We start from the raw sequence: 10,849 nt of genomic DNA on the forward strand, positions 1-10,849 counted from the left end.
CTGAGGCATGGTCCTAGGGCTCAGATCCTCCGGGAGGGGAGGGGGAGAGAGAGAATCAGAGGGAGCATACTTAAATTCAAACAGGACAACAAATAAGACAGGAGAATTACACCAGATATAAAAGACTAATCCTAGCCCCCAGACACAAACTATTGCAGCATAAATACTGGAGGCTGAGAAAGGAGGGGGTCGGACAGGGCCAACTAATATAATATATAATATATGCCATTTAGCAGACGCTTTTATCCAAAGTGACTTACAGTCATGTGTGCATACATTCTACGTATGGGTGGTCCCGGGAATCGAACCCACTACCCTGGCGTCACAAGCGCCATGCTCTACCAACTGAGCTACAGAAGGACAGGATATAACTCCACCCACTTTGCCAAAGCACAGCCCCCACACCACGAGAGGGATATCAACAGACCACCAACTTACACCCCTGGGCCAGACAACACTCAATCATAGAACCTACCAAAGAGATGATTCTTCAGTAAAGTTTTGTAGGTAGAGACCGTGTCTGCGTCTCTCACATGGATTAGCAGACCATTGCATAAAAATGGAGCTCTATAGGAGAAAGCCCTGCCTCCAGATGTTTGCTTAGAAATTCTAGGGACAATAAGGAGGCCTGCGTCTTGTGACCATAGCGTACGTGTAGGTTTGTACGACAGAACCAAATCGGAGAGAAACTGTAGGTTGAAGCAAACCCATGTAATGCTTTGAATGTTAGCAGTAAAACCTTGAAATCAGCCCTTGCCTTAACAGGAAACCAGTGTAGAGAGGCTAGCGCTGGAGTAATATGATCACATTTTGGGGTTCTAGTCAAAATTCTAGCAGCCGTGTTTAGCACTAACTGAAGTTTATTTAGTGCTTTTTCCAGGTAGCCTGAGAGTAGAGCATTGCAGTAGTTTAAACTAGAAGTGACAAAAGCATGGATTAGCATTAGCATTTCTGTATCATTTTTGGACAAAACTTTTATGATTTTTGCAATGTTACAAAAGAGAGATCAGGGTCCAGAGTAACACTGAGGTCCTTCACAGTTTATTTGAGACGACTGTACAACCATCAAGATTAATTGTCAGATCCAACAGCAGATCTCTTTGTTCTTAGGACCCAGAACTAGCTCCTGTTTTATCCGAGTTTAAAAGTAAAAAATTGGCCGCCATCCACTTCCTTATGTCTGAAACACAAGCTTCCAGGGTAGGCAATTATAGGGTTTCACCATGTTTCAGTAAAATGTACAGCTGTGTGTCGTCCGCATAGCAGTGAAAGTTGACATTGTGTTTCCGAATGACATCACTAAGAGGTAGAATATATAGTGAAAACAATAGTGGTCCTAAAACGAAACCTTGAGGTACGCCGAAATGTACAATTGATTTGTCAGAGGACAAATCATCCACAGAGAAATGATATCTTTCCAACAGATAAGATCTAAACCAGGCAAGAACTTGCCAGTGAAGACCAATTAGGGTTTCCAATCTCTCCAAAAGATTGTGGTGATCGATAATGTCAAAAGCAGCACTAAGTTCTAGGATCACGAGAACAGATGCAGAGCCTTGGTCTGACGCCATTAAAATGTAATTTACCACCTTCACGAGTGCAGTCTCATTTCGTATACATTTTTTGTCTTCAGGAAGGCAGTGAGTTGCTGCGCAACAGTTTTTCAAAAATATTTGAGAGGAATGGGAGATTCGATATAGGCTGATAGTTTTTTCAACATTTTCCAGGTCAAGGTTTGGCTTTTCAAGAGAGGCTTTCTTACTCCCAACGTTGGTGAGTTTGGTTCACATCCGGTAGATAGGGAGCCATTTATTATGTTCAACACAGGAGGCCTACACGCAAAGCCCATGTCTGTTGAGGATAAGAGATTATAAATGGTAAAATGTTATACAGTACAATAACTTGCTGTTGGTTATTCCCAGACAGACTGAGGAACAATGCTCACATTGTTTTACAGTTAGGGTTTGGGGGGGGGGGGTCATGATGTTGTCTCATCATGAGCTGTCTTTAAAATACTTGATTTCAAATGACAGTGTGAAGTGGCAGTGGAGGCCTGTTGAAAGGGTTAGGATTAGTTCGTAAGCCTATGGTGCAAATCTCAGGGTATTTATTTGGTGAAATCAACTCTGCGAGAACTGTATACTATGTAGGCTACATACTGTATGTACAACAAATATAACAAACAGGAAGTAGACTCCTTACTATACACAAACTCAGATAAAATGAAACAAATAATCAATAAGACAGAATACGGAGCTCTAATTAACACAGGTATCACTCATGACAGAAAACGCAACTGTCACACCCTGATCTGTTTCACCTGTCTTGTGCCACCCCCCACCAGGTGGCTCCCATTTTCCCCATTATCCATTATTATATATTTATTCCTGCGTTTTCTGTTTGCCTGTTGCCAGTTTGTCTTGTTTTGTCAGGTCTTATCAGTGTGCTTCCCATTTCCCCTGTTCTCAAGTTGTCACATTCTGACCTGAGTTCTTTTGTTATGTCTTTGTTTTAGTATGGTCAGGGCGTGAGTTGGGTGGGTTGTCTATGTCAGTTTTTCTATGATTTGCTATTTCTGTGTTTGGCCTGGTATGGTTCTCAATCAGAGGCAGCTGTCAATCGTTGTCCCTGATTGAGAACCATATTTAGGTAGCCTGCTTTCTATTGTGTTTCGTGGGTGATTATTTTCTGTTTAGTGGGTGTTGCACCTGACGGAGCTGTTTCGTTTGTTACTTTGTATTTAGTGTTCAGTTTATTAAAAGGATGAACACTTACCACACTGCACCCTGGTCCTCCTCTCTCTCCCAACGACGAGCGTTACGCAAGGTTTTGTTTTCTAGTCTTCCCAGTTCGGACCTTTCTGCTTGTCCTGACCCTGCCTGCCATTTTGTCCCTGATTGACTCTGCCTTGGATTACGAACCTCTGCCCGCGCTCCACCTGCCCTTTGGCAACCTTACCCCTGTCTGGCCGCGACAGGTATGACAGAGTTTATACCTTCCATCACCTTGGAAGATAGCATTATGCACCAATCAACCATTAGGCTAGTATACAGTGCATTTGGAAAGTATTCAGACCACCTCACTTTTTCCACATTTTGTTATGTTCCAGCCTTATCCTGACTTGGATTTAAATTTTAAACATCCTCATCAATCTACACACAATACCCAATAATAACAAAGTGAAACAGGTTTTTAGAGATTTTTTCAAATGTATTAAAAAATAATTAAAATACCTTATTTAAATAAGTATTCAGACCCTTTGCTATGAGACTTGAAATTGAGCTCAGGTGCATCCTGTTTCCATTGATCAACCTTGAGATGTTTCTACAACTTGATTGGAGACAACCTTTGGAGCGGCAGGTAGCCTAGTGGTTAGTGTTGGACTAGAAAGATCGAATCCCAGAGCTGACAACCGGCTCCAGAGCGCTCAGGATCTCAGACTGGGGCAAAGGTTCACCTTCCAACAGGACCACGACCCTAAGCACACAGCCAAGTCAATGCAAGAGTGGATTTGGGACAAGTCTCTGAATGTCCTCGAGTGGCCCGGTTTTGAACCCGATCAAACATCTCTGGAGAGACCTGAAAATAGATGTGCTGCCAAAGGTGCTTCAACAAAGCACGGAGTAAAGGGTCTGAATACAAATGCAAATTTGATATTTCTGTGTTTATTTGTTATATAAATTTGCAAACATTTCTAAAAACCTGTTATTGCTTTGTCATTACTGAGTCTACACAACATTAAGAACACCTTTCTAATATTTAGTTGAACCCTCAGTGTAGAATCCTGCATTAAGCAGAAGTACTACAGAGGTAGGGTATTCATTACTCTGCTCCTTGGGATTTGCATTATGGACATTACCCAACACCACAGGATAATTGGCACTCCTGAACACAGCTCCAAGAGGAACAAACATTTGACCTTTTCAATTACGAGGATATACAGGTAAGTCCTAAACATTTTGCAATATGGAAATAGCGATCTCATTAGGCTAACTACGTGCACATTGTAATGGTAACTTGAATTGTGGGAGTAGGCTTGGCCTTTTCGTTTCCTCTGCTGGTCTTATTAGGTTCTTTCCCTCTTTCTATCCCTCTCTCTCCCCTCCTCTCTCACTCTCTCGCTCTCTCTTCTCTCTATCGTTCCGTTCCTGCTCCCAGCTGTTCCTATTCCCCTAATCAATCATTTAGTCTTCCCACACCTGTTCCCGATCCTTTCCCCTGATTAGAGTCCCTATTTCTTCCTTTGTGTTCCGTTCCTGTCCTGTCGGTTCCTTGTCTAGAATTCACCGTGCTGTGTTTGTGTATCGCCCTGTCGTGTCGTGTTTTCCTCAGATGCTGCGTGGTGAGCAGGTGTCTGAGTCTGTCTGGTTCAAGTGCCTTCCCGAGGCAACCTGCTGTTCACCTGCTGTTCAAGATCGAGTCTCCAGTTTGTCCTCGTCATTTCGAGTGAAAGTTGTGTTTTTTGTTTGTATTTACTTTACTGGATTAAAGACTCTGTTTTCGCCAGTCGCTTTTGGGTCCTCTTTCACCTGCATGACAGAAGGAACCGACCAAGGAATGGACCCAGCGACTTCAGACGCTCGTTACACTGCCGTCGAGATCCAAGGAGCCATGCTCGGCAGACACGAGCAGGAATTGTCTGCTGCTCGCCATGCCGTGGAGAACCTGGCCGCTCAGGTTTCCGACCTCTCTGGACAGTTCCAGAGTCTACGTCTCGTGCCACCTGTTACTTCCTGGCCTGCCGAGCCTCCAGAACCTAGGGTTAATAACCCACCTTGCTACTCCGGGCAGCCCACTGAGTGCCGCTCCTTTCACGCAGTGTGAGATTGTGTTCTCTCCAACCCAACACATACTCTAGAGAGAGAGCTCGGGTTGCTTACGCCATTTCACTCCTTACTGGCCGGGCTCGAGAATGGGGCACAGCTATCTGGGAGGCAAGGGCTGATTGCTCTAACAAGTTCCAGAACTTTAAAGAGGAGATGATTCGGGTTTTTGACCGTTCAGTTTTTGGTAGGAGGCTTCTAGGGCCCTGGCTTCCTTATGCCAAGGTGAACGGTCCATAACGGATTATTCTATTGAGTTTCGCACTCTTGCTGCCTCTAGTGAGTGGAACGAGCCGGCGCTGCTCGCTCGTTTTCTGGAGGGACTCCACGCAGTGGTTAGGATGAGATTCTCTCCCGGGAGGTTCCTTCAGATGTGGACTCTTTGATTGCTCTCGCCATCCGCATAGAACGACGGGTAGATCTTCGTCACCGGGCTCGTGGAAGAGAGCTCGCATCAACGGTGTTTCCCTGCTCCGCATCGCAACCATCTCCTCCCTCTGGCTCAGAGACTGAGCCCATGCAGCTGGGAGGGATTCGCATCTCGACTAAGGAGAGGGAACGGAGGATCACCAACCGCCTGTGCCTCTATTGGGAGTTGCTGGACATTTTGTTAATTCATGTCCAGTAAAAGCCAGAGCTCATCTGTAAGCGGAGGGCTACAGGTGAGCGCAACTACTCAAGTCTCTCCATCAAATCCTGTACTATTTTTTGTCGGTCCATCTACGCTGGACCGGTTCGGGTGCTACATGTAGTGCCTTGATAGACTCTGGGGCTGAGGGTTGTTTCATGGACGAAGCATGGGTTCGGAAACATGACATTCCTTTCAGAGAGTTAGAGAAGCCTACGCCCATGTTCGCCTTAGAGTCATCTTCCCAGTATCAGATTTGAGACACTACCTTTAACCCTCACAGTATCTGGTAACCACAGTGAGACTATTTCTTTTTTGATTTTTCGTTCACCGTTTACACCTGTTGTTTTGGGTCATCCCTGGCTAGTATGTCATAATCCTTCTATTAATTGGTCTAGTAATTCTATCCTATCCTGGAACGTTTCTTGTCATGTGAAGTGTTTAATGTCTGCCATCCCTCCCGTTTCTTCTGTCCCTACTTCTCAGGAGGAACCTGGCGATTTGACAGGAGTGCCGGAGGAATATCATGATCTGCGCACGGTCTTCAGTCGGTCCCGAGCCAACTCCCTTCCTCCTCACCGGTCGTATGATTGTAGTATTGATCTCCTTCCGGGGACCACTCCTCCTCGGGGTAGACTATACTCTCTGTCGGCTCCCGAACGTAAGGCTCTCGAGGATTATTTGTCTGTGTCTCTTGACGCCGGTACCATAGTGCCTTCTTCCTCTCCGGCCGGGGCGGGGTTCTTTTTTGTTAAGAAGAAGGACGGTACTCTGCGCCCCTGCGTGATTATCGAGGGCTGAATGACATAACGGTTAAGAATCGTTATCCGCTTCCCTTATGTCATCAGCCTTCGAGATTCTGCAGGGAGCCAGGTGCTTTACTAAGTTGGACCTTCGTAACGCTTACCATCTCGTGCGCATCAGAGAGGGGGACGAGTGGAAAACGGCGTTTAACACCCCGTTAGGGCATTTTGAGTACCGGGTTCTGCCGTTTGGTCTCGCCAATGCGCCAGCTGTTTTTCAGGCATTAGTTAATGATGTTCTGAGAGACATGCTGAACATCTTTGTTTTTGTCTATCTTGACGATATCCTGATTTTTTCTCCGTCACTCGAGATTCATGTTCAGCACGTTCGACGTGTTCTACAGCGCCTTTAGAGAATTGTCTCTACGTAAAGGCTGAGAAGTGCTCTTTTCATGTCTCCTCCGTTACTTTTCTCGGTTCCGTTATTTCCGCTGAAGGCATTCAGATGGATTCCGCTAAGGTCCAAGCTGTCAGTGATTGGCCCGCTCCAAGGTCACGTGTCGAGTTGCAGCGCTTTTTAGGTTTCGCTAATTTCTATCGGCGTTTCATTCGTAATTTCGGTCAAGTTGCTGCCCCTCTCACAGCTCTTACTTCTGTCAAGACGTGTTTTAAGTGGTCCGGTTCCGCCCAGGGAGCTTTTGATCTTCTAAAAGAACGTTTTACGTCCGCTCCTATCCTCGTTACTCCTGACGTCACTAGACAATTCATTGTCGAGGTTGACGCTTCAGAGGTAGGCGTGGGAGCCATTCTATCCCAGCGCTTCCAGTCTGACGATAAGGTTCATCCTTGCGCTTATTTTTCTCATCGCCTGTCGCCATCTGAGCGCAACTATGATGTGGGTAACCGTGAACTGCTCGCCATCCGCTTAGCCCTAGGCGAATGGCGACAGTGGTTGGAGGGGGCGACCGCCTTTTGTCGTTTGGACAGACCATAAGAACCTTGAGTACATCCGTTCTGCCAAACGACTTAATGCCCGTCAAGCTCGGGGGCGTTGTTTTTCGCTCGTTTCGAGTTTGTGATTTCTTACCGTCCGGGTAGCAAGAACACCAAGCCTGATGCCTTATCCCGTCTGTTTAGTTCTTCTGTGGCTTCTACTGATCCCGAGGGGATTCTTCCTTATGGGCGTGTTGTCGGGTTAACAGTCTGGGGAATTGAAAGACAGGTTAAGCAAGCACTCACGCACACTGCGTCGCGCGCGCTTGTCCTAGTAACCTCCTTTTCGTTCCTGTTTCCACTGTCTGGCTGTTCTTCAGTGGGCTCACTCTGCCAAGTTAGCTGGTCATCCCGGTGTTCGAGGCACTCTTGCGTCTATTCGCCAGCGCTTTTGGTGGCCGACTCAGGAGCGTGACACGCGCCGTTTCGTGGCTGCTTGTTCGGACTGCGCGCAGACTAAGTCGGGTAACTCTCCTGCCGGTCGTCCCAGACCGCTCCCCATTCCTTCGACCATGGTCTCACATCGCCTAGACTTCATTACCGGTCTGCCTTTGTCTGCGGGGAAGACTGTGATTCTTACGGTTGTCGATAGGTTCTCTAAGGCGGCACATTTCATTCCCCTCGCTAAACTTCCTTCCGCTAAGGAGACGGCACAAATCATTATCGAGAATGTATTCAGAATTCATGGCCTCCCGTTAGACGCCGTTTCAGACAGAGGCCCGCAATTCACGCCACAGTTTTGGAGGGAGTTCTGTCGTTTGATTGGTGCGTCCGTCAGTCTCTCTTCCGGGTTTCATCCCCAGTCTAACGGTCAAGCAGAGAGGGCCAATCAGACGATTGGTCGCATACTACGCAGCCTTTCTTTCAGAAACCCTGCGTCTTGGGCAGAACAGCTCCCCTGGGCAGAATACGCTCACAATTCGCTTCCTTCGTCTGCTACCGGGTTATCTCCGTTTTTCAGAGTAGTCTGGGTTACCAGCCTCCTCTGTTCTCATCCCAGCTTGCCGAGTCCAGCGTTCCCTCCGCTCAAGCGTTTGTCCAACGTTGTGAGCGCACCTGGAGGAGGGTGAGGTCTGCACTTTGCCGTTACAGGGCACAGACTGTGAGAGCCGCCAATAAACGCAGGATTAAGAGTCCAAGGTATTGTTGCGGCCAGAGAGTGTGGCTTTCCACTCGCAACCTTCCTCTTACGACAGCTTCTCGTAAGTTGACTCCGCGGTTCATTGGTCCGTTCCGTGTCTCCCAGGTCGTCAATCCTGTCGCTGTGCGACTGCTTCTTCCGCGACATCTTCGCGTCCATCCTGTCTTCCATGTCTCCTGTGTTAAGCCCTTTCTTCGCACCCCCGTTCGTCTTCCCCCCCCCCCCGTCCTTGTCGAGAGCGCACCTATTTACAAGGTACATAAGATCATGGACATGCGTTCGGGGACGGGGTCACCAATACTTAGTGGATTGGGAGGGTTACGGTCCTGAGGAGAGGAGTTGGGTTCCGTCTCGGGACGTGCTGGACCGTTCACTCATTGATGATTTCCTCCGTTGCCGCCAGGATTCCTCCTCGAGTGCGCCAGGAGGCGCCGGTGAGTGGGGGGTACTGTCATGTTTTGTCATTTATTATCTTGTCTTGTCCCTGTGCTTCCCATTCTATTCGTTTCCCTCTGCTGGTCTTATTAGGTTCTTTCCCTCTTTCTATCCCTCTCTCTCCCCTCCCTCTCTCACTCTCTCGCTCTCTCTTCTCTCTATCGTTCCGTTCCTGCTCCCAGCTGTTCCTATTCCCCTAATCAATCATTTAGTCTTCCCACACCTGTTCCCGATCCTTTCCCCTGATTAGAGTCCCTATTTCTTCCTTTGTGTTCCGTTCCTGTCCTGTCGGTTCCTTGTCTAGAATTCACCGTGCTGTGTTTGTGTATCGCCCTGTCGTGTCGTGTTTTCCTCAGATGCTGCGTGGTGAGCAGGTGTCTGAGTCTGTCTGGTTCAAGTGCCTTCCCGAGGCAACCTGCTGTTCACCTGCTGTTCAAGATCGAGTCTCCAGTTTGTCCTCGTCATTTCGAGTGAAAGTTGTGTTTTTTGTTTGTATTTACTTTACTGGATTAAAGACTCTGTTTTCGCCAAGTCGCTTTTGGGTCCTCTTTCACCTGCATGACAGTGTGAGGGTAGGAAAGAGTAAAGAGTACTGTGTAGGGAAAGAGTATTGTGGAGTGCGATTGAGATTGCTTCAGTTGTGGATCTGTTGGGGCGGTATGCGAATTGGAGTGGGTGTTGATGTGAGCCATGACCTGCCTTTCAAAGCACTTCATGGGGATGGACTATTTTAAATATGTGTAAAGATTTGCACTGAGAGTCAGGAAGGAACTTCAGGGAGTGAGTGTTTTAATAAAATTATCAGAACATAATACAGAACAAGAAACATTAACAAATATAATACCATTTTTATACATGTTTTCCATAAAGAATGTTTTTTTTGTTAATCAGTACATTTGAATTTAACCATAACATGTGTTGTAATATTTGTTTCATCTTTTCTGGAGGATAAAACTGAAATTGTAACCAGCTTTGTATGGCTTGCTTAAGAAAGGGCGATACTTTAAACAAAATGTATTTTTCAGTTAGTCGGAAATTAGACGTTTTTGAACTAACAATGAGCCTTTCTTAATAATCTACTGGGGAACCAGTTTGGGTTTAAGTATCATTTATGTGTGAGTGAAGCTTTTAGTGAGAGGTTTAAAGCTTTAATATTTAATCATTTTAGCCACCCAAACTCTTATTCATTATATAAATAAGCACGTGCGAAGCTACAGCTCAGCATTGAGGGTAGGTAACAGCATCTCACCCCTCTGATCCTCAACACTGGGGCCCCACAAGGGTGCGTTCTGAGCCCTCTCCTGTACTCCCTGTTCACCCACGACTGCGTGGCCACGCACGCCTCCAACTCTATCATCAAGTTTGCGGACGCCACAACAGTGGTAGGCTTGATTACCAACAACGACGAGACGGCCTACAGGGAGGAGGTGAAGGCCCTCGGAGTGTGGTGTCAGGAAAATAACCTCACACTCAACGTCAACAAAACTAAGGAGATGATTGTGGACTTCAGGAAACAGCAGAGGGAACACCCCCCTATCCACATCGATGGGACAGTAGTGGAGAGGGTAGTAAGTTTTAAGTTCCTCGGCGTACACATCACAGACAAACGGAATTGGTCCACCCACACAGACAGCATCGTGAAGAAGGCGCAGCAGCGCCTCTTCAACCTCAGGAGACTGAAAAAATTTGGCTTGTCACCAAAAGCACTCACAAACTTCTACAGATGCACAATCGAGCGCATCCTGTCGTTCTGTATCACCGCCTGGTACGGCAACTGCTCCGCCCACAACCGTAAGGCTCTCCAGAGGGTAGTAAGGTCTACACAATGCATCACCGGGGGCAAACTACCTGCCCTCCAGGACACCTACACCACCCGATGTCACAGGAAGACCATAAAGATCATCAAGGACAACAACCACCTGAGCCACTGCCAGTTCACCCCTCTATCATCCAGAAGGCAGGTGCATCAATATTGGGACCGAGAGACTGAAAAACAGCTTCTATCTCAAGGCCATTAGACTGTTAAAAAGCCACCACTAACATTGAGTGGCTGCTGCCAACACACTGACTCAACTCCAGCCACTTT

This window comes from Oncorhynchus gorbuscha, linkage group LG24 (genome assembly GCF_021184085.1).
Source record: "Oncorhynchus gorbuscha isolate QuinsamMale2020 ecotype Even-year linkage group LG24, OgorEven_v1.0, whole genome shotgun sequence".
Lineage (NCBI taxonomy): Eukaryota > Metazoa > Chordata > Actinopteri > Salmoniformes > Salmonidae > Oncorhynchus > Oncorhynchus gorbuscha.